The 21,715-nt window shown below is 38.0% G+C and overlaps 1 protein-coding gene across 1 annotated transcript in view; it reads right to left on the bottom strand.

Moving 5' to 3' along the window:
- The window catches only part of tenm4 (teneurin transmembrane protein 4), a gene marked incomplete at its 3' end in the record, with an annotated part of 148,744 nt that extends 128,213 nt beyond the window's left edge, over positions 1 to 20,531 (bottom strand). Inside the window, exon 1 of the mRNA XM_079246627.1 lies at positions 20,466 to 20,531. The remainder of the gene's footprint in view (positions 1 to 20,465) is intronic.
- Positions 20,532 to 21,715: the final 1,184 nt, after the last annotated feature.

The following is a 21,715-nucleotide window of genomic DNA, read 5'->3' as shown; positions in this document are numbered from 1 at the left end:
ATTTTTTTCACAGCTAGGCATATGAATCAATATAATCAAATATGAGGACCAGTATGGCAACATTTACCAATAATTTAGCGGACATTATTTAAAACTTTCCTCGTAGCACCCTGATGATAAAAAGCAGAACTTTACCTTAAAGTTGTAGAAAGTGTGGAGCGTCAAAGTTCAAAAGAGGAACAACCTGAAGTGCACTTATTGTCTCCTGTTTAAGTGGGGTCAAGAAAGAGCATGTTGAGTCATGAGGATGAGGGCTCACCAAGAAAAAAACACCCATTCCAGCCCAGCAAACCATGCAGCATCTCTCAGCACAAAGACCAGCTTTATCCCGTGCACTTAAGGTGCTCTCCTCCTCAAACCTCTTCTGAGGTGGAACTGCTTTAATTTTAATAGGAAAGCTCAAACAAAAATGAGAATCTCGTAAGAAAACCTCAACTCCAGCTATCACTCAGGATCTGACACAGTGTGTTAGAGCGTCGGTTACAACACAGAACAGAAAGTTCTAGAGGCAGAGGAAGGAGAGAATAAAAATACTGAACCAATAACACTTAATTGAGGTCAGTGTGATTGAACGCTGCAAGGCTAGGATGGCTTTAACATAGGTTCCAGATGGTAGACTGTTATTTCACTGTGCCCTGCTAATACTGCAGGATTCGATGATGGTAACCTGAGTGTCCCCTGGGCCCCCTGACTCCTCCACCACAGTAAAATCAGGGCCAAGCTCCTTCCACTTGCCTCTCTGCAGGTTTACTCAACTTTGAAAGGGGGTGTGTTTGGCTATAGTAGTGGAGGAGGGGTATGTGTGTGTGTGTGTGTGTGTGTGTGTGTGTGTGTGTGCAGGTGGGGGCTGTGCAGAGAAACAAAGCATGTTAACACCAACCCTGTGTTTAACAAGTTTGGAAACAGGCTGGGGTTTCCTTCAAATCCTCATCGGATGGTGTTTCATACTCCTTGACAGCAGGAGAGACTTGTCTTTCTTCCCCGCGCTGTCTCGGCTAAACAGACAGAAAACGCACTCATTCTGTCATTTAAATGTCTGTGCTTCATGTCAATATTTCTCAATGCCAATCCTTCAAGAAAGTAAGAAAGAGACGCAGATCAATGAAACTTCTTTGAGAATGGTTTTTTCCAGGCATGTGCCGAGCTTTCTGTGTTCTGTTAAGATCTAAAGAGCTGAAGCCACTGGTGAGAATTCCCATAATATTAGTTCTGGGTCTTGTCCAAGGAAAGGCTTGCTTTTTCTGTTATTTTCTTAAAAGGAAGTCAATCAGTTGAGTTATATTCTAATTTACACTTCTAATAGAAATGTTTCTCTTTCCCTCGTGCAGACCAAGGCTCCTGCTCCATGTGGTCCAAATTTGCATGTGAAAAAGTAAACATGCTATACTTAGAAAAACTAAAACATCTGGAATCATGCAAAAAAAGAAGAAAAAAAAAGCAGCGCTGGTAAAAGAATGTTAGATTCACTCATTACTTTGTACTGCATTTTCATAAATTCAGGTTATATCTATTTTCACTAAAGTTCCCAGGCAGGGAATGATTCAGTGTGCTTTCTGCACGCAGAGATGTATTTTCAAGACAAATCATGGTATCTTTTTCTCTGGCTTGTGGGTTTAAAGAATAACCTTACACGTAGGGTGAATCATGGATTTCATGGAACACAGGTATATACAATATTTTGTTCCTTTTTTGTTAAAAATGTCTGCATCAAAAATAGTGAATATAATCAGATTTGTGCCAGATCCAGGATTCTTTCAGTGATGGGTTTAATGAAACAACAGCAATGTGAATGAAAAGCCTGTAAAATGGTAATTAAAGCCAAAATGAACTCTGCATGAAGATTCTCCAGGAAGGAACATCAAAAATCTTTTCAGTGTTAGATATGTGTGATATTCCACTTTAAAAAAAAACAAAAAACAGATGCATAATCTTGTAGTGGGTTTGAGTCGTGTGTTACAGGAGACATTTAGTCTCCTGCTTATTAAAGCTACTTCTTTAATAAGAACAAACTCCTATGAGAAGCTGATCAGACCAGGTGATGTTGGCAGAAACGGGTCAGGTCACTATATAAAACCACATAAAGCTTCTGCTCCTTTGTTTAAGTTTTCATCTTCATGGCTGGAAAAGTTTTATTGATGGTTTTAATCAACAACATTTTTTTGGCTGACATTAGTATGCGTGAAACTAATGAGATTTTTGTAACAAGGAAAAATAACCCTGTTGCAGACCGTTATGACTGATGCTGGGTGAAAACTTGTAATGGCATTTTTTGTTTTGTTTTTCAGAGCAGCTTTGTTATTAATTTGTTTTCTAGTTTAAATCAGTGAAAGACTGTTGTACACACAGATTGTTTGCAACCCACAACACGAGTCCTTGAACTGATGTTAAATAAAACTTATGAGCTTGGCAGCTGACAACAATAAATAACTCCTGCTACGGGTCCCGCTGTGCACGACAGAACAGCAGTTTGCTTTATTATGATTTCCTTTAAACTCAGCACCACAGCCATCTTCTCAGTTGTGATCTCATCAGCTCCCTCAGTCTGTCTGCTTCTGCTCAAGTGCATGCAAAACTACTTAGATGCATTAAAAGCGCCACATACTGTTTATATAAGGTGACAGTTTTAATACCTTATCTTATCTCACTGCCTTTGCACATTTTATTTGCACATTTCCACAGCACAATCTTTAGCACAGCTTCTACAGAATATAGCATTTTTTAACAGCTCACATTAATTTAAATTTTATATGTTCTCACACCATATGCTCCCTTTTGTTTCTGAGAGTATGACACATCGTAGGACTTATAGACTATAATGACCTTGGGTTATTGCAGCAGACAACCAATTAAGAACTCATGTTCTCAACAATTAAAAAATGTATCCACAAAAATTATGTAAATGCATTACACTGTTTTGCACTCCTCTAGAGAACCAGATTATGGGCCCTTTTTAATTGACACTCAACTCCTCATATACAGGTGTTTGGCTGGAACCTCTTGACCTTACTGGCGACTCATTTACCATTATTTTTCTGTGTAGAGAGCTTCATTAAACCTATATACGATAACATCAGTTCTTCAAAGTGAAAAATAAAAAGAAGAAAATGGTGGATTTGCAATTGAGTAGCAAGTATAAAAGGAAAAAAAATGAAAATATTGCATGGGATTAGGCTCAAACATGACCCTCTTAAGAGGACTATAACTCTCACTCACCACTTTGTTAATGTTGTGGCCAAATCAACTGGGTCAAACGTGAACTGTCTTTCACGTTACCCATCTATGTCATGTAGTCAAACCATAGACTGTATATAAAGAGATGGACAGAGCCTCTGTGATGTCACCCATAGATTTCTGAAGAGCTGAACTGAAGCTCGGTGGGCGGTTCCTACCATCGCCATCTTGGCAACGTCATGCGTGTCGTCTCGCTCAGAAAACACAAATATGGGCAAGGAGGTGTGGCTAAGAGGGCAGTTGTGAGCATCATGGTGGATGATTGACATCAAGCGAACTCCGAGCTTTCTGTAGATAAGAGCTAACCAAGCTAACCCCAAGATAAAGGGAGCTAACCAGCTTACGGAGGTAAGCGGGCTAAAGCTAAGTCACGTTATTAACCGTCTAAAAACCGAGGTTGTTCTACATTCTTCTGACTTGAAGCCGGAGACTGGTACCTGTCAATCAAAAGGACACGCCTCTAAATATGCCGAACTTTGAGATTAAATTACTTTTAAACGGGCGAGTTAGAAAAAAATTCACTCCCCCCACAGTTGTCATGAAGGTAAATCTGACCTATAAAACGAAAACGGATTTTTAAACCAGGCTGTAAACGTTTTTATTTTCTGCTGTGAAGTTGGCCTTTTTAACATGAGAGTCTATGGGGATTTGCTCTGTTTTGGAGCCAGCCCCTAGTGGATGAAGGGGGAACTGCAGTTTTATGCACTTCCGCACATGCTTCACTTTTAACCACCAGAGGTTGCCGCTTGAGTCAAACATAAGCTCCAAATATGCAAAGCAACCTAAGTGAAGAGAGCATCCTGGCATTGTAGGACAGTTTCAATGTTCGCCAATTTATTTTTGCACATTTTGCTGTAAGATTGAGAGACTGTGGTCAAATATTTTAGGAGACGTATTTTTTGTGGACGCCGATTGTTTCACTTAAGTTAAAAGAATATTTAAAACATATTGAGATCATTAAGTTCAGTAAGTGGAAAGTAATCATTTCCTTGCAACCCACTGCTGGAAATTCCAAAAATCTGACCTATTGGATGAACTTTTGATGTGAACTATTGCTGTTTGCTACAAAAATGAAGGATATAAGCAAGCAAGTTGTCCTCTGAGGACAATCTCAACATTAAAACTCAACACAGTCACTGTTAGCAGGCTCCTCACCAGAAGCTTATAAAATATTGTCAACATACACAAAAACTATGCACAATATGCTTTGAAAGGGCTGTTGTTATTGGCAGATCATTTGGGGCGAGTGGGTGGATGGGGGGGCTTGACTAAATCCAATAATAATAAACTTGAGCTTTGGAGGAAAAATGTCACGCTTTTCCCTTCTGACCGAGGGCTCCTCTCCAAGTGTCTGTATGTGATGTGCTGGCTTTTAGAAAGAGTCACACTGAGAGCTCTGACACCTGCAGACTATGGTAAAATATTTAAAGGAAACCACTGCATACACAAATAACATGCATCAAAAGCATTTCTGCTCAGTGCACGTACAACAAGATACCATTTGACACCTGTTTTACATTTAAAGTGCAAACTTTCTGGCAGCAGAAGAAACAGAAATGAGGGAATAATTCATTACAAGAATCTGATTCGTAATTACTGCTATTTCGATCATGTGCATATATCAGAGCCGTCGCTACTGATTACCATTATTATTCAGAGAAAAACTACAAAGTACCTTTTTGTGGGATGGCACATTTACTGTGCTGCTGGTTGCACAATGATTATGCACAATATTTGCTCTTGCAGAATTAAAAATTAGCAAAAAAAAAAAAAAAAACACAAAGCAAAGAGGCAACTAAAAAGCTAAGAAGGAGGGAATGCAAATTCACCATGCCTTCAAATGAGCCCAAAAAGCAAGAAAGCATTTTCACCAAGTTGTCATTTTATACAACACTGCGTCGAACAAAGAGAAGCGGAGCACACAAGGCAGTGTGTGGGTGGCACAGTGGGCAAGAGGGAGAGACAAAGATGTGCCAGATCTCTTCTTTCCCAGATTTTTTTTTCATATAATCTGGTATTAAAGGACAAAATGTGGAAAGCAAAGTGAGGACACTGTTTACTTACTTTCTTAACCACAATATGAACGCTTATGTGTACACTTATATCTGCGATGTGGAATGCGGGTTCTTAAATCGGCACCTTTAGAACTGTTTTGGGAAGAGACCACTCACTTTTGAAACCTTTGTTCTGTTGGAAATCCCAGCAACCAGTAAAAACTGTATATGGAATGACTTTAACAAACCATCCAGCATCAAATTAAACTACACAGGAGTAAACTGAGATCAAGAGGTTTCATCATACAGCTTCGAACATATTCTTCCAGCACATTTGCATTACAGTCATCACGAGCATAGCACAAGAGCAAGTGAAACAGCCAGAAAACTAACGCAAATTTAAGCTGCACTAATCGATTTTCTGAGGGGAAGAAAATAAGTTACATAAACATTCATAAAGTGACATCAATAAACTGCACACAGCTCACTCGTTTTCACTCACTGGCAGCCTCTGTGTCAGCCGAAGTGTGAGGGGGCTGGGCGTTCATCCCTTGTTGCAGATCCACTTTATGATTTGGACTGATAGGTTGCATGTATTTTTACATAAAAATACTTTTATGCCGCTTTAAAGCAGATGCTTCGAAGTGGAAAAGGCTGTAAGGGCACTTGGGAAAGTCAGAGAGTTTGAAGTGCACTGAGCAGCTCTGTTGATCTACAGCATAATGCATGCGAGTTGAGGCAACCCCATTACTTATTGAACAGTGCACATGTACTACATATCAGAACAACAGTAAAATGTTTGAGCCAGTACATTGGATATCTGAAAATGCAAGCTGGCTGTGAAATTAAAAGTAGGCTCTCTGATCCTGAATAGATTAGATTATTATATAAAAGGTCAAACGCATCAGCAGAAACCATTACATGGTCTCCAGTGTCAAATTATTTGTACATATTAAAACTATTCAAAATCACTACGCTTTACACTTTTAGCCAATTTGCCTCTTTATTTCCCAATGATGCAACCACCAAGGCTGTTTACTGCACTTTGTGGATGCACCACCAGGAAGTGTCTGTGCTCTGTATGAAATAAAAAAGACTCAGTTAAATAAATGTTGTACGGGCATTTTGAACTTTGGAAAACTTTACCATTTAACTAGCATTTACAGACAACAACGGATACAGAAAAACACACGCACAAAAAACTGTTTAATACCCTGAGGTCTGTTTAAATTGCCTCCTGCACCACTTTCTCCCATGCCTTACTCACGCTGGCGAGGTACAAATTAGACTCAAACAGCTCAGAGTCTGCCCTTTGTCAGTCTCACACTTCCTCGTTTAGTTTATTTTACAGACACATCCAGAAGAGCAGACAAACAAAAGTACCAAGATGGAGAACCTCTGCACTGACCGAACAGCTGCTTCTAGTCCTGAATATGATACTTTAAAGAGAGCTCATCATTTCTGTTGCACAAGGAATGAAATTGATTTTGTTTTTAGATAATTAACCACAAAACTGCATCTGTAGCTTAATATAGTGGAAGCAACGGCAACCGCAGAATATTTAACTTCTGAGCTTAAAAGTGAACACAGCTTCAGTGAAATGACAGCAAAACATTAAGATTTGTAACACGACAGAATGCAAGGCAGCAAAATATGCAACACATTTTCTGTTAGTCTCTCACTTTTGACTGCTTTGGCTCTGGTGCTGCTTCTCATTAGCAATCACTCTGCATTCATACAACGCACATCAAAACTTGGCAGCTAAAATTTAACATGGCTGACGAGATGCAACTTTAATATCACTCTTTGTTGCTTTTTTTGATGTTTGTTTTTTGTTTTTCCACACTGACGTGAAATTGCATGCTTCAGTGCCACATTACGTTGAATGTGCACTGAATCCTCACAGCAGGGTGTGACCACACAGATGTGCAACATAATGGTCCTTGTCTGGGAGAAGGGCCAAATCATAAAGGGATCTGTCATGGGGAATGGGTTGGTACATGTTTGGCTGCTACATGTGTGGTCAAATGACTCAGTTTGTTTAGACTTTAGCTAAAGGGCACAAGCAACTCTTGCTTTTAACCTTCCACTTTTTATCTTTCTACTTGCATTGTCCGAAAAGTGTGTTTTTTTGGAAAACATCATATGAGGAATTTTGATCAAGTCTAATTTTAATGGCTTCCTCAAAAATAAGCAGTTATGTGTCTTTTTATGGGCACAATAGAGCACTGGATGCAATGCATCATGGTTGCTGCATGCCAAACATTTCACAGGATCTCAGCTTTGTGAATATCCATCATTAAAGGATTCAAAAAAACATTTAGAAGGAGAGGAAAGTGAATAATGGCTTTGTTTTTGGAAAACACTGCTGCACCAATATGCACACTGTGTGTATATATTCAGCAAGAAGTTTACTGTAAACATTGTGAAAAAAATCTCCATTTCTTTCTTGAAAAAATCGAAAGAGTACATCTGAGAACGAGACGTGTTGCTGTGACTGACACAAAGGCCTTTCTTTACACTTTAAGTTGCAGTACCAGTGTACTTAAAAGGAAAGTTAGGAATTATGCAAGGTGTTGCTGTACAGTATGTTTGAATTTTGTCGTCTAGCCAACTTTTAAACATCACAGCTCGACCTGCTGCATTTAACTGTCGGGGATCTTTACCATCCCTATAAGGACTAAAACGGTCTGGCATGGTTGATTTCATTGTTGAAATGTCCTGGTCTACCTTGATAACTGCTTATAATACAATGCTGCAGAACAATAGATGCCTTCATGACACACACTTGATTTTGGAAATACTTCCACATACAGCAGACTATTTTAAAAACCATTTCTGAACAAGAATAGTGTCAAATAAAGAAGCCTAAAAAGTCTGTTGTGGTATGGATATTAATAAAAACAGCACCCAGGCATTCTGCCTACATGTGCTTCATGTTATTGTTCATATCTGTCTCCTTTGAAATGAATATCGTCGCAGCTTGCACTCAGGCCGGAGGGATTATGGTGAAAAAAGAAAAGAAAATTCCTAAAGCCAAAAAGATTTTGTGTTACCTAATTAACATCCTCATCTTGAATTTTAAATAAACTGCTTAACATCAAAGCAGCTCAATATTAAACACAAGATTCATCTCCCGAATGGTGAGAAATGCCATTAATACAAATGGATATCATGAGAGAGCATGAGGCTTTTATGTAATCGCTGCCATACTGAAGGCAAGTTTATAAAGTCCACTGCTTAAAGGGTGACTAAATCTTTTCTCTAAGCAATACCTGATGTTACTGGTGGGGGAATAATCAACCAGGCCATTAAAAAAATAAAAAGAATCATTGTCAGGGATCATAATATTTCAACATTCAGGCACAATATCACAAATTCTGCCTTGATATGATTTCAATAGATTTGATTCAGTAATGAGTCACAGTGTCACATGCAGACAGTTGCTGGGCTTCATATAAAGTCACCAAAAAAACCTTCAAATATTCAATATATACAATCTAATATTTTCCTTCTACATACAGTGTCAAACTAAACATTTTTAGAACTTTAACATACTTGCATGTAACACCTTTGGATATCAGCATCTTCCTCGACCAGTATTTACATCTTCCCACTCCTTTTTCAAACTTCTTTGTGTAAAAGTTTAATGATGCAATATTAATATATATATATATATATATATATATATATATATATATATATATATATATATATATATATATATATATATATATATATGTATGTGTGTGTGTAATGTGTACATGTACATATACAAGCATATACATTTCTTTCATTTGAATTAAACTAATTAACTAACGACCAAATTAAAATTGAATAAATCCAATTTTTAGAACAAAGCTAATTGAAACAAAAAGACATTTCTTAATTAATGTTTGATTGTTATTTTAAACTTTACAGTTATTTTAAACGGTACTGGCTCATTGATCACTGACTCAATGTATTGATGTTACTCGATGGATTATTGGAAATGTCAGAGGTACAGGTCATTTTAAAGAGCTAGATGGTATTAAGGAAAGGAAAGGTTTTGCTGTGTTTTTTTGGGGGGGAGAGCAGAATTTACAAAACAGATCCACCTCAAATAAGAATTTGTAGCACACTGTTCTGTAAATAGAGTTATGTTTAGAGCATCTTCAATGGGAGGGAACAAAAATGAAAAAAAAATTATGATGTGTTTAATAATTTAAAAAGCTGTTTTAATCTTTTAAAATGAATTTTATATATATATATATATATATATATATATATATATATATATATATATATATATATATATATATATATATATATATATACACACACACATATATATATATATATATATATATATATATATATATATATATATATATATATACACACACACACACACACACATATATATATATATATATATATATACACACATATATATATGTATACACACACACATATATATATATATATATATATATATATATATATATATATATATATATATATATATATATATATATATATATATATATATATATAATTCATTTTAAAAGATTAAAACAGCTTTTTAAATTATTAAACACATCATAATTTTTTTTTCATTTCTGTTCCCTATATATATATATATATATATATATATATATATATATATATATATATATATATATATATATATATATATATATATATATATATATATATATACATATATATATATATACATATATATATATATATATATATATATATATATATATATATATATATATATATATATATATATATATACATATATATATATATATGTGAGGAGCACAGTGCTAACTTTGAAGTCATTTGGATGAGTCCTTCTCATATTTTGGCTTAAAGTTGTTGTAACCAGAGTTTCCACTGAGTTAATTGCCCTGTGTGTGTGTGTGTGTGTGTGTGTGTGTGTGTGTGTGTGTGTGTGTGTGTGTGTGTGTGTGTGTGTGTGTGTGTGTGTGTGTGGTGGGAGTGGGTTCAACACACCATGAAACAGACGCACACATAAATTAGGAAACTAGATATGAGCACGGAGAAATGACTGTAAATGCCAAAAGAGCACAGTTTCTCTCTGGTTTCTTGGGCAGGGTGGATGAGCTGGCACGAATGACCTAAATCATTTGCTCGTGTTGTTTGGATGAGCAGTACAGTTAGGGCAGGGGCAACTCATCAACCTAATCGATTACAGCAACAGTGCTTTGCAAACATGGCTGTGCTCGGTCAAAACACACATTTCCCACAAAGCTCAAATTATAGTTGAAGAATCTAAACAATGATTATCTTAATGTTGTGCTCCTTGTAAGCACAGCTAATTGGACAGGGCAGTGGGAGGGGGGTAACACGGCAGTACAACTACATGAGTATCCATCCATTTATTCTTTAGCACTTAGTCCAATTTAGGGTCGCGGGAAGCTGGAGCCTATCCCAGCAATCATTGGGCAAGAGGCAGGACACACCCTGGACAGCTCGCCAGTCCATTGCAGAACTACCTAAGCATTTAAAGTAAAGTCTGATGCCTAATTTTTTTTTTTTTTTTAATATATTCAAAATGCTTTTTATTATCCAAAGCTTTTTTTTTGTATTAAAAAAGGCTGTATAAATAAAGTTTGACTTGATCTAATTTGAAAATAAGTTTTCTTTTTAATTATGATATGCCACACTTTACTACAGTTCCTGGCATTTGAATATTTCAATTAAGTCATCATTAATTTTGTTGCTAGTTTGGTTAAAATTTCAAAGGTTTCTCATCCAAAAATATGACAAGAAAAAAACCATAATCTTTACTGCATGTTGCTCCAGTGATGAAATAAGTTCATGTGGCCATTTGAAGTTTCTAAAAAACAGAATCTAAAATAATTATATGATGCATTTTATACACAAATGCAATTCAGAGTTATTTCCAGCAATCTTTAACCATCTACTCCTACATCTGCCACTGATGCCTACTTCACCCTGGACAAGCTGTGGTTCCATCACAGTTCTAAGAGACACAAAAGACAGCCACACACACGCTTGCACTCCAAGTGGTATAACCTCTGGGGCTCAAAAATGAAGCCAATTAAGAGGTGTCAAACACTGCAGTTCCTCAAATGGCCATTTGAGGTTGACTCGGTCCCAACTGGCCCCATGTTAAAATGGTCAACTTCACAGAAAATATAAGCACCGAATGTTTGTTTTCTCTGTCTCTTTATGGCAACTTTATCCAATATAATGCAACCATCTAAATTCTTTTAAGATTTTAAGTGACAGGTGAGTGCTATATCCTCCTTACTGCAACAGAAGTGCATCATGTGCGAAGCCTTTCAGTCAGATCTATTCCTTACATTTCCTTTCTAATTCCAGAAGCCCACAATGGCCACTTGAGGATGATTGGTTAACCTAACACACATCTCTGAACTGTGGAAGAAAACTGGAACCTCCAGAGAAAACCCACACAAGCAGAGAGAAGACAACACACAAACCCAGCAGAGAGAACGCTCTGTCTTTGTTTCCCGACAGTTTCCCTGATAGAAAGCCAGGGATGTTTGAGGCACTTTTTGGCGAAACCTTGAAGCTTGGATGCCAATGTTAAAGACCAGGCAAGCATGCATGGTACAGAAAACAGACATTAGAAATCAAACAAGCTATAATCAGATATCTAATCCAATGCTATGCTGCATTCCTTGCAGATTTTCTTAATTCGCCGGGATATGCTTCAAAAAACTTGTCACGGATGCTTTTGAATTTGTTCTCAATGCTCAAACAAACAATATCAGCATGTACGGAGTGCATCTGCATAAACGAAACTCAAATGTAGGAAAGTGCTCTCGAGCTATGAGCACGCCAAAGCTTTGTGTTGCTGCCTAGTGTTTTGTTGCAGACAACAAGTGCATCTTGGCAGCGCATTGTCATCAGCAGCCAAAACCCTCTATTCTCATCTGCATTAATGGTGCAATTAGTCTTAAAGTTAAGCAGCCATGCTGATAAAACAGGCAACTGCTAGATTCAAGTGGTCTGACAGTAAGATGAGCACAAAACAAGCGCAATTATAATGATTATGAAAATAGATCAGACACATGCTTACTACAGCGTGTGTTTGAAACGAATACGGTGACTGCAGTGTGAAATCCCAATTACAACGTTACACTGAATGGCTAAAACGTTAGGTGTAAATAAAAGTGAATGCTACTCTGTGTTTACTTTATGCAGTTACTAAATAACTCAGTATCTGAAACGTGACTCCAAAATTCATGGCAGGTATGGTTTGCTGTGTCACAGTTTTAGAAGAGGAGGTCAGCGGGCCCAGCCTCCGTCCTCGGTGATGACATTTCATTTATGAAAAATGAGGCCTGTCACTAAATGTCACCTCACCACCGCTATGTTATCTCATCACTCTTTTCACAACTTGTCACAGTGAAGCCCTGTCTCTGACATGAGCAAACTGTTAGCTTCCTTCCAGGCAGACTAGTTGGCTTTATTAATATTTATAGAATAACAGCTTAAGGCCATCCCCCTTGAGAGCTATCACTCCACTTTGCTGCCTAAGACATACAAAATGTATTGACAGCTCCTTTTCAAAATTCCCCTTCCACTAAAAACATCCAGGTGCAGGTGTGCAGCAGGCTTTAAAAACATGCCAGTTTTCTTAAACAGTAAAGGAAAGACATTTGGTTTTATCTGATATGATAACTTGCACAATGGGGGGAAGCTGAATTCAATTTTTAAAACACTTGAGAGGGAAAGTGATGAAGACTGGGACTGAAAATTCTCAGAAAAAAAGGAAAAGGCAGAATCATGCACGTTGCGTCATGGATGTCACCCTGATCTGAGGCGGAATTTAAAAGCAAGCCCACTGATAGCGCTCTGATGATTCCGAGTACTGCCAGCCAGTGTGAAGCATCTTTTACGTCAAGTTTGGCTGAGTCCCTTCACAGCAAATCTTCTCTTTGCAACCTCTGCAGTTGCAAAGCTGACCTTTGACAAGAACTGACACACACACACATGGATATAATCAAAGGGACAGTTTTACTTCTGAGACACTATCTGATTGCGTAGATTAACTAAACACATATAAAAGCTAATGCAAGGTAATCTCATCGTTCTTTTACTCAGATATGCATCTCCAGAGCCGTCCTGATGGCTGGAGGCAGATGACGCTACCGCATGGTGTTCGCAGTACAGTGGCATGCTTAAAAGCCATGTTTTCCTTCTTTCTGTCTTAATCCTAAAATGAATAAAACATTTTTGTCAAGGTCTTTTTTTGGTGGCAGTGCTGTCTTTCAAATAAATCATAGCAAACTAAAAAATGTCTTGTTTTTATGTTTGTGCAAAGAGGAGGTGACCAGCAGTCAAGCATTGCCTCTTGCATAAACTAACATACTTTTAAAATGAAATCCAGATGACATTTGGAAAAATAAAGACCGTGAGTGATTCCCAGAGAGAAAGGAGAAATTGCTTTTTTTTTTAAATGTCCTTTTATTGTAGCTAAATACAAACATTATAACGACTAAATTAGTTTTGTTACTCTTCAAGTTTTGCTGAAGTTTTAAAAGCATATCATATTACTTGCGTATAAGTGGGAAGAATAAGTATTAAACACCAACAGAGAGTTGGTGCCAACATGAAGGAAAAAGAAACCCTAAGATATGGAAACGTTTAATTACTTAAAAGGGGTTTAATCAGCACAGACTACGATAAGCTTCCTGTCCTGCATCGTCCTTTCATGTAGTCCTAATTCACATCCTCTAAAAATGTCTCTGTCAAAGCAGCCAACTCAGAGCTAGAAATTAACTTAAGACTGAAGAAGAATTTAGCATTTACTTTAAGCACTGTGAAGTTAAATCTTTCAAACGGCCTGGAACACTGCAGAGTAAAATTTCTGTGAGGCTCAATCATACCTGAGGACCATTTCCACTCGACTCCATGAAGTGCCATTTCCAAGGTCAGTCTAATAAACAACTGGAGACAAAAGTACTAAATAAAATGGCTGAATATTTGTTTTTTACCTATCTACTAACAAACTATTTACTTTATCTTGGATATTTGAGAAGATTCAGATCAGATTTCATGCACTGTGCACAGCTGAAACTTCAATGCTGACTGAATCTCAGTCATGCGACTCTGTCCATGTAGTCCTTGACTGCAGTGAAACCCTGTTGTAACGTGCACGTCTTCATCAGATCAGTTTATTTTCAATAACTCCAAACTCCTTTTGCTTTTTCTGCTTTTCAATGTTGTTATATGAACTTAACAAGTCCAAATAATAAAACCGGAAAACACAGAGATTACAGCAGTAAGAGATCTGCCACTCAGAGCAATGAAAGGGAAAATGCCACATTCAGAGCTCACATCAATGCTGTAACAAAATGCAGGGAAGGTCTGGGTGGAATGGCGACCTGTTATTATCCCAAACAATATGCAGACACACTGACTGCTCACTATCTATGTTGCTTTTTCAACTTTAAATCACAAGGGTTTAATTACCTGCAAATTGACTGCAGTTTCACTACCTTGCACAAGATTATCCTGGTCATGATGAAATGCCACTGGGGAGGCTGTTCTGATGGGAGGGCTTGAAGATGCAGAAAATATAAGATGCCACTCTGTTGGGAATGCGATGGATGTGCGTTAAATCGCTCTGCAAGGACATCTTATTATTCCTCTCACTTACTTCTAACTTCAACATAAGCTGAGGATCTTTTGTCAAATTTCTAGCTTTTTCATTCAGCGTGCATTGCCACAGCAGTCCGAAGTGTATACAACAATGCTGTGAGTGGGGCAATTTGCTGCAGTGCATTTAACTCAAGTGGTGTAAAACACATTGACCCGACAGTTGGGCAGAGTCAGTCTACGAGCAGTATTTGGGAGCAGTTTGAAATGGTCAGCTTCAATTTATCTCCATCAGTGTGGAGTTTTTAGTGTGTGATGAGCAATCAAACAGAGAGGTTTGTAAGGGCAGCAAAGCCAAACATACTCTTATAAGGCAAACCGTTTGATGATGCTCACGCTGACATTTAATTTTTGAAACGTTTTGAGGTTCCTGGCTGTTTTGAGATTGCTTCATTTTTGTGATTTGCAAAGATGCCAACAGTTTAACTCACTTATTTGAAGAAATCCAACTCCAGTCTGGGTATATTTTCACAGGCCACAACAAGGTGATTACATCTAGTTTGCCTTGTTGACATTTGATTTAGGTCTTTGCAGAGAGTATGAGTCAGTCTGATCTACCTTGTGTAGCTTTTTGACACACAAACAAACCAATGTGCGAACAAAGTTAAGACATACTTTCACAGCATCATATCTTTAAAACTTATAATCTAAGATTATAAATATGTTTGATGTTTCTGTACATAAATATCATACTAATGGCTTATGATGCAGGTTTAGATGATGATGTGAGAAAATAATTCTAGTCAAGAGAAACAAAAACAATCACAACACGGCGAAAATTCCCACTTGAAAAGGTTGGCTTGCAAAAGAAAAGGACAAATACTGGACATTGTTTTTTCCCCATCTTGAAGAGCATTTGCAGATAACTTTGTTGAAAAGGGAACAAAAAGCTAATATGATGCATTGTGCTGCAGGATCTGACAGCACTGCCACCATTTCTGACTCTCCAGTTTGTCATTTTTAAATAAGGACAACCAGAACTTTCATCATAAAAATTATACCTGTTAGTTTTCAGGAAATACACTCCGTGTGCTGGGAGCCTTAGCATCTGACAATGAGGGATAAGCTTCAGGAACAGAGTTCGCACTAAGTGCACTTCCACAGTGGCCTTGTATTCTTTGGCTGTGAACAAGCAAGCAAGGCAACATTCAGTTCTAACAACCCCTCTCTTCCTCCTGTTACCTTTTAGTGGCCATACTTTAAAAAACAGGGAATGAGACCCCGTTAGTTGCAGCAATAATCACACTTACGATTCATGCAGTCATCTCCAACTGAAGGAATAAAGACAAACATAACTTATCAGACCTATATTAACAAATTAAATCCCTATTTTTTGTCCATCATTCTCACATATTAAAAAATACATTCTGTATTTTGTTATACACCAATTAAATCTACAAAACTAAACTGATTTGATTTTCAGTACTCTTTTTTTCCTCAGTTTTCCGCAAACAGAATCAAACGGCCCCACTCTCATCCTGAAACGTACCTGGAACTGATCAGGATAATTCCACAGCTCCTTTATGAGCGGATGATACTCTCCTTACTACTGATGCCAGATCAGATGGACTAAGGACTCAAATGATTCAGAGACCACATGAATGAACTTCTATGACATTCCTGCATGAGCTCACATACTGACATATCATCCTAAACAATAAAAAAAAGAATATAACTATGATTTATATATTTAATCTTAATTTATTTCAGGTAGTTTTACTATGAGGAAATCTCTCCCTCAGTCTCCTCTTGGCTGTCCTTCACCAAAATATATCTCAAATAGAATTTTAAAAAAATATAGATCATTTTCTAAACATTTATGTTATTATGTCTTCACTTTCCATCATCTTGCTTACATAATTAGGACTGTGCCAAGAATATTTAGTGTGTGAACTGGAGGTTCAAATGTGATCTATTTAAGCAGAAAATAGACCAATAAGTAGCTGGTAGCAAGAGAACATCTGTTGGGAATGACTATCTCACCTTTTTGTTTAATTGAAGACTTCATAAGCAAGAAATAAAGTATTTGGAGGAAACTTAGTGAAACATTTTATATGTATTAAAAAAAAAACAAAAAACCTGCCAATAATTGTGCACAAGTTTTTTTTTATCGTGCTTAAAAAAAAAAGCATATTTAATGCATGAAACAACAGATTTGCTCTCATTTAAAATATCCCCTTTTAACATAAGGGGAATGTTTTTCCCTTTTTTATCTTTACTATATCAGCTAGAAAATACTGGGACAAACGGCAGAATCTGAGAAAAACCTGAACCTCTGTCGCTGAACTGCACAGACAAGAAGATATCAAAGCAAAGTATGTCGGGATAATGAGCACCACACCTGCAAATTATCACTGGCCTCCACAGCAGTGAGAGTCATCTTAAAAATTGCTACATGCGTACTATGCAATGTTGAACACAAAGAGACGTCTGTTGCTGTGTGCTCACGGAGAGAAACACTATCCTGTGTCTGGGGCCTGAAGTGCATAATTTCAACCTCAATCTCACTCCTCACATACTTTGAGTGATTCAGACTTTCAGAGCAGCTAACAAGTATAAGATTAAGGTTTTCTGGAAAATTATAAGCTAAACTGAAAAGGCCACTGAGAGTGTTTATTCCATCATAAACATGTAAAAGACGTCCTGGTTTGATGAGGTTTCAGCAAACCTGCAAACTATCAAATCATGGTTTTCATTCAAACAAACAAACAATAATCAATAAGCAAATATTGTTAGATAAGCTCAAATTGCACTCTTTCTTTTATCTTTGTTTTATTTGTCTAATTTTTTTTTTTAGCATGTCATAAAACATGTTTGAAGCTTTCTCGGAGTTAATTCAAAGAAACAAAGGAACTGTATTGAAACTCTGGGTAGATCAACAGTTAAAATGTTTTGTTTCTCCAATTAGAGCAGAGAAGTCCAAAGAAATATTCAATCTTGTCACATTTAGTTAGAATTAACCTAAACTTTCCATCTACATTTATATGTTGGGATAATGAGGAGTATCTGCTCAGAAGAACTGTCCATGGAGAAAAGAAAAGGCTGCTATGTAACAGTCGCTTTGTTGCACCACATGCTTTTCATTTCTGCAGCGTCCGCTGCTCATGATAAAAGTCTGGAGCGGTACTGTCAACATTTGAAAAAAAATGAGGTGTTTGTGTGTGTGAGCATGTGTGTGAGAATGGGAAAGAAAGGGCAGCGTCTGGCTTTCATGTCCAACAAAGTGGTGTAATCGTGACAGCTACCCATTACTTCTGTGTGAGATAAATCACAAGATGACAGACTGCAGCTTCAACTAAACATAATGCTTCAGGCTAAAAAATCCACCTCCCCTCTTTTGTTAAACTCAGTGCTGCTACTACGCTAAGAAAGAAAAAACAGGTACGGACTGAAAAAACTTATATAATTCACAGGAAAACTTCATACGTAGTTTTCACCTCGCTAGCACACACGGCCATTTAACTGGAAGGTCTTTAGTTGTGCAAAGCGGCTAAAAGCTGTTTATATTTATCTCTAATGCAATTTTCTTCCCACTGATCAGGAAGAAACTACTCTTCATCATCACTGTATCCATTCCACTCAAACACAGCCTTCGACTCCCTAGATGACTGTATGGTTCTCACAACAATTATTACTTCAAACACACAACATCCCCTGAGAAACTCCAGGGGGAGAGTAGCATTTCATTGTTTCCTCTCTGTCATCCTCCTGCCCTCATACACTCCCAACATTAGTTCAAACGCAGCAATTGTTTATGGAATATAACAAGGTCCTACTGCGACTTATGTGTCATCTGTCTTTCAGCGTCTGGTTTCTAAGGAGAATAGCTGTGCATTCAATCCACAATGAAGAAACGACTAAGGTGAAAAGACGAGCAACAGATTTTTCATTTGTGACTACAAAGGGTGGGCCGTTCCCTCCTCTTATCAAGCAGAGAACTAGTGCTGAGGTTGCTTCTCAGAGCTCATCAGCACGACAAAGACAACTGGGAGAATGCAGCCTTGTTCTACAAAGGTTAACCTCGAGGGGACCTAACAACTTCAGACTTCTCATTTGATGCTTCCACCAAACACTTGCCATAGAGGATGGAGGGCCCCTGGATTCCCCTGGATTTAACCCCTAATATCTAAGGTCACACACCCTGCTATAGCCAATGGTGGCACTTCTGAGTTCAACAACCCCCCCCCCCCCCCCCCCCCCCCCCCCTCGTGCACACAAAGTCCTATCTTAATAGATGTCTGGATGTCTGCAGTGTGTCCTGGGAAAAGTTTGCCAACTAATGCAGGACACTAGATTTTTTTTCCCCTTATTTTAATGTTGTTAAGCAGAAACAATCCCTGGTTAATATAAATATTTATAAGATTTCTCTCCTTTTATTTCACTTTTTATACAATCTGTACACACTGCTGTTTTAGTCCTTCAAACATCACTATAATGTCCTATGTAACCTAAATCTATCACATGTTCTACTACACCAGCACTTTCAGATGTGTGCATCTCACAACTTGGTTAATCTGAGTGCAAAGCTGATTTATTGTGCAGGGCCCCCCAACAATGACTCCCAGGGGTCCTCCAGGCTCATGCTCTCACTACTCCAGTCTTGTGAACTGCATTATGTATCTGAGTTGTCTTCATTTATTTAAGTTAATCAGACTGGTTGGATTGGGACCCCATGACGTGATGGACGCTTGAAGGTTTTCCCCCTCTCACACATTTGTAATAAAAATAAATATGGTTGTAGTTTGGACTGATTTACCATGTGCCATTTCTCAGAAGCAGATCTCTTCATGAATTTTATTCGTGTCATTATAATGCTGCAGTAAAACTATGGGCTATGCAGTTTTCCCTAGGCCCTGCTCCTTTTTAAAAAGCAGCAGACACAATCCAGTGAGCTGGTGCTGCTGTCTCACTACAACACAAATGCAACTACAAAGTTGAATACGGACCCACCTGTATAAAATAAAAAAATTAAAAAAAAACATAAGGAGAGGTATAAGAACGGGGTGGTGTGGTCCAAATCCCAGCCAGCTCAAATCTCTATCATTCCCGAGGTTATAGACACACACATTAGATCGTGATGTGTTGTCGCAGACGGTCATAGAACAACATAAGGTTGGTCATGCAGCCAAAGCCAACATCAGGGTGTTATATCTGCGTAAATTCACACAGCGGCTCCTTGACGCTTTTCAGCTTTTGGCTTCTTGTTCCACATCAGTCATGTTCCTCTAGACTTTTTCGGTCTCCTACCGGCTATCTGCCATAACGTTGAGGCGGTTTCTGAACCCTTCCTTTAAAAAAAAAAAAAGAGAGAGAGAGAGAGAGAGAGAGAGAAAGAAAAATACCCCGAAAAGCAGGTAACCTACCGAGCTGCGCCGTGTACAAAGCTACGTTTAATCTCCCACCGTCCGGAACACAACGTGCTGCCAAATGTGCAAAATGCAGAAAGAGCCTGGACAAAAACAACATCCCTGCATTGCATTACTTCTCCGTTTGTACCCTGCTATTGCTTGTGTATGTCCGTTTTTCTGCTACATTGGCAAAAAAAAGAAATGACACTGAAATGAAGCTTACCATTCTTAACACGCATCCAGTGTGGTCGGCTGAGATGACGCGCAAAAAAAACAAGGTGTTAATGTCTCTACTTCGTCTCCGTCTTCTTCTTCTTCTTCCTTCCCTTTCGTTTTGATAGTAACCAGAGCAGGCGAGCGTATTTCCACCGTGCACCACACGGTACGGCAGAAAGCAGTCCTCCTCCTCCTCCTCTTTCTGCTCCTCCAAGGTGCTGCTGCTGCTGCTTACAGTGCACTCAGAGCTGCACACATGGATGAGAAAGGCAGCCGTCCAAGACGCCCATTAACAAGCACACCCCTCAACTGAACGCCGTGAAAATCCTGCAGGAGAAATATGCGAGACAGTCCCACGGAACACAGAGGGGAAGATAAGGTGATACACCAGGCGATGTGTCGTGGTGATCTGCGTGGTCCCTCACCGTTTACTATTACGAGCGTGGAGCAGAGGATGGGTGAGCGACTGTGCGTGGTCGCCCCCTTCGGTAAAGGCTCCCAAATATCCTCCCGTGTTTTTTTTTTGTTTGTTTTTTTTTTTTGTTTTTTTTCTCTGGGAATAGCTGGAATAATCCTGCGGGGATTACAACGTCCAAAGAGATGACTTGACGTTATTAACCTTCAGCGCATTATGTTTTACAGGCTGCTGTTTTGCCTCGCATATTAAAGGCTTTTTCACCCAAGATGGCATGACAACAGTTTAAGGACCTGGGCTGACAAAACATTATTGGACAAAGGTCAAAATCAAGACTAAGCACTTAACTGTAAAGTTGATGACCTATGCCAGAATTAAATGTTCCATAGCAAATGAACAGGGCTCCATATTGTTACTGGAAATGTCAGGGTGGGGTAGACTTTTCTGCCACTGATCTGGATTTCCTTATTTAAACATATATTCCTTTCAGAAGGTCCTCTGGGAAAGCATAAGCCTTGTTTTAAATCTATTAAAATTGAATCACAAGATGTAAATCTTAATAATTTTTTATGTTCAGCTAAGAGAACTTTGAACAAGGCTTCTTTTAAACAATGTAGCCTCCCTATTTCATGCAGGAATTATGTAATTTGTTTTTAAAATAGGCTTTCTCCTCATAAAAAATTAAGCATCAGCAGAAAATGCTGTGATAATCAGTCATGTTCGACTTTTGTTTGGGAGTTCTTATGAAATGTTTACAAAGGATAAACGACATCTACAGCGCAGAGTATTAAATGTGATGTTTAACGTGTGTTTTTCATAAACTGGGAGGTTTTTTGGGTAAA

This window comes from Telmatherina bonti (assembly GCF_933228915.1).
Source record: "Telmatherina bonti genome assembly, chromosome: 9".
Lineage (NCBI taxonomy): Eukaryota > Metazoa > Chordata > Actinopteri > Atheriniformes > Telmatherinidae > Telmatherina > Telmatherina bonti.
This window is presented reverse-complemented; position numbering and strand designations above follow the sequence as displayed.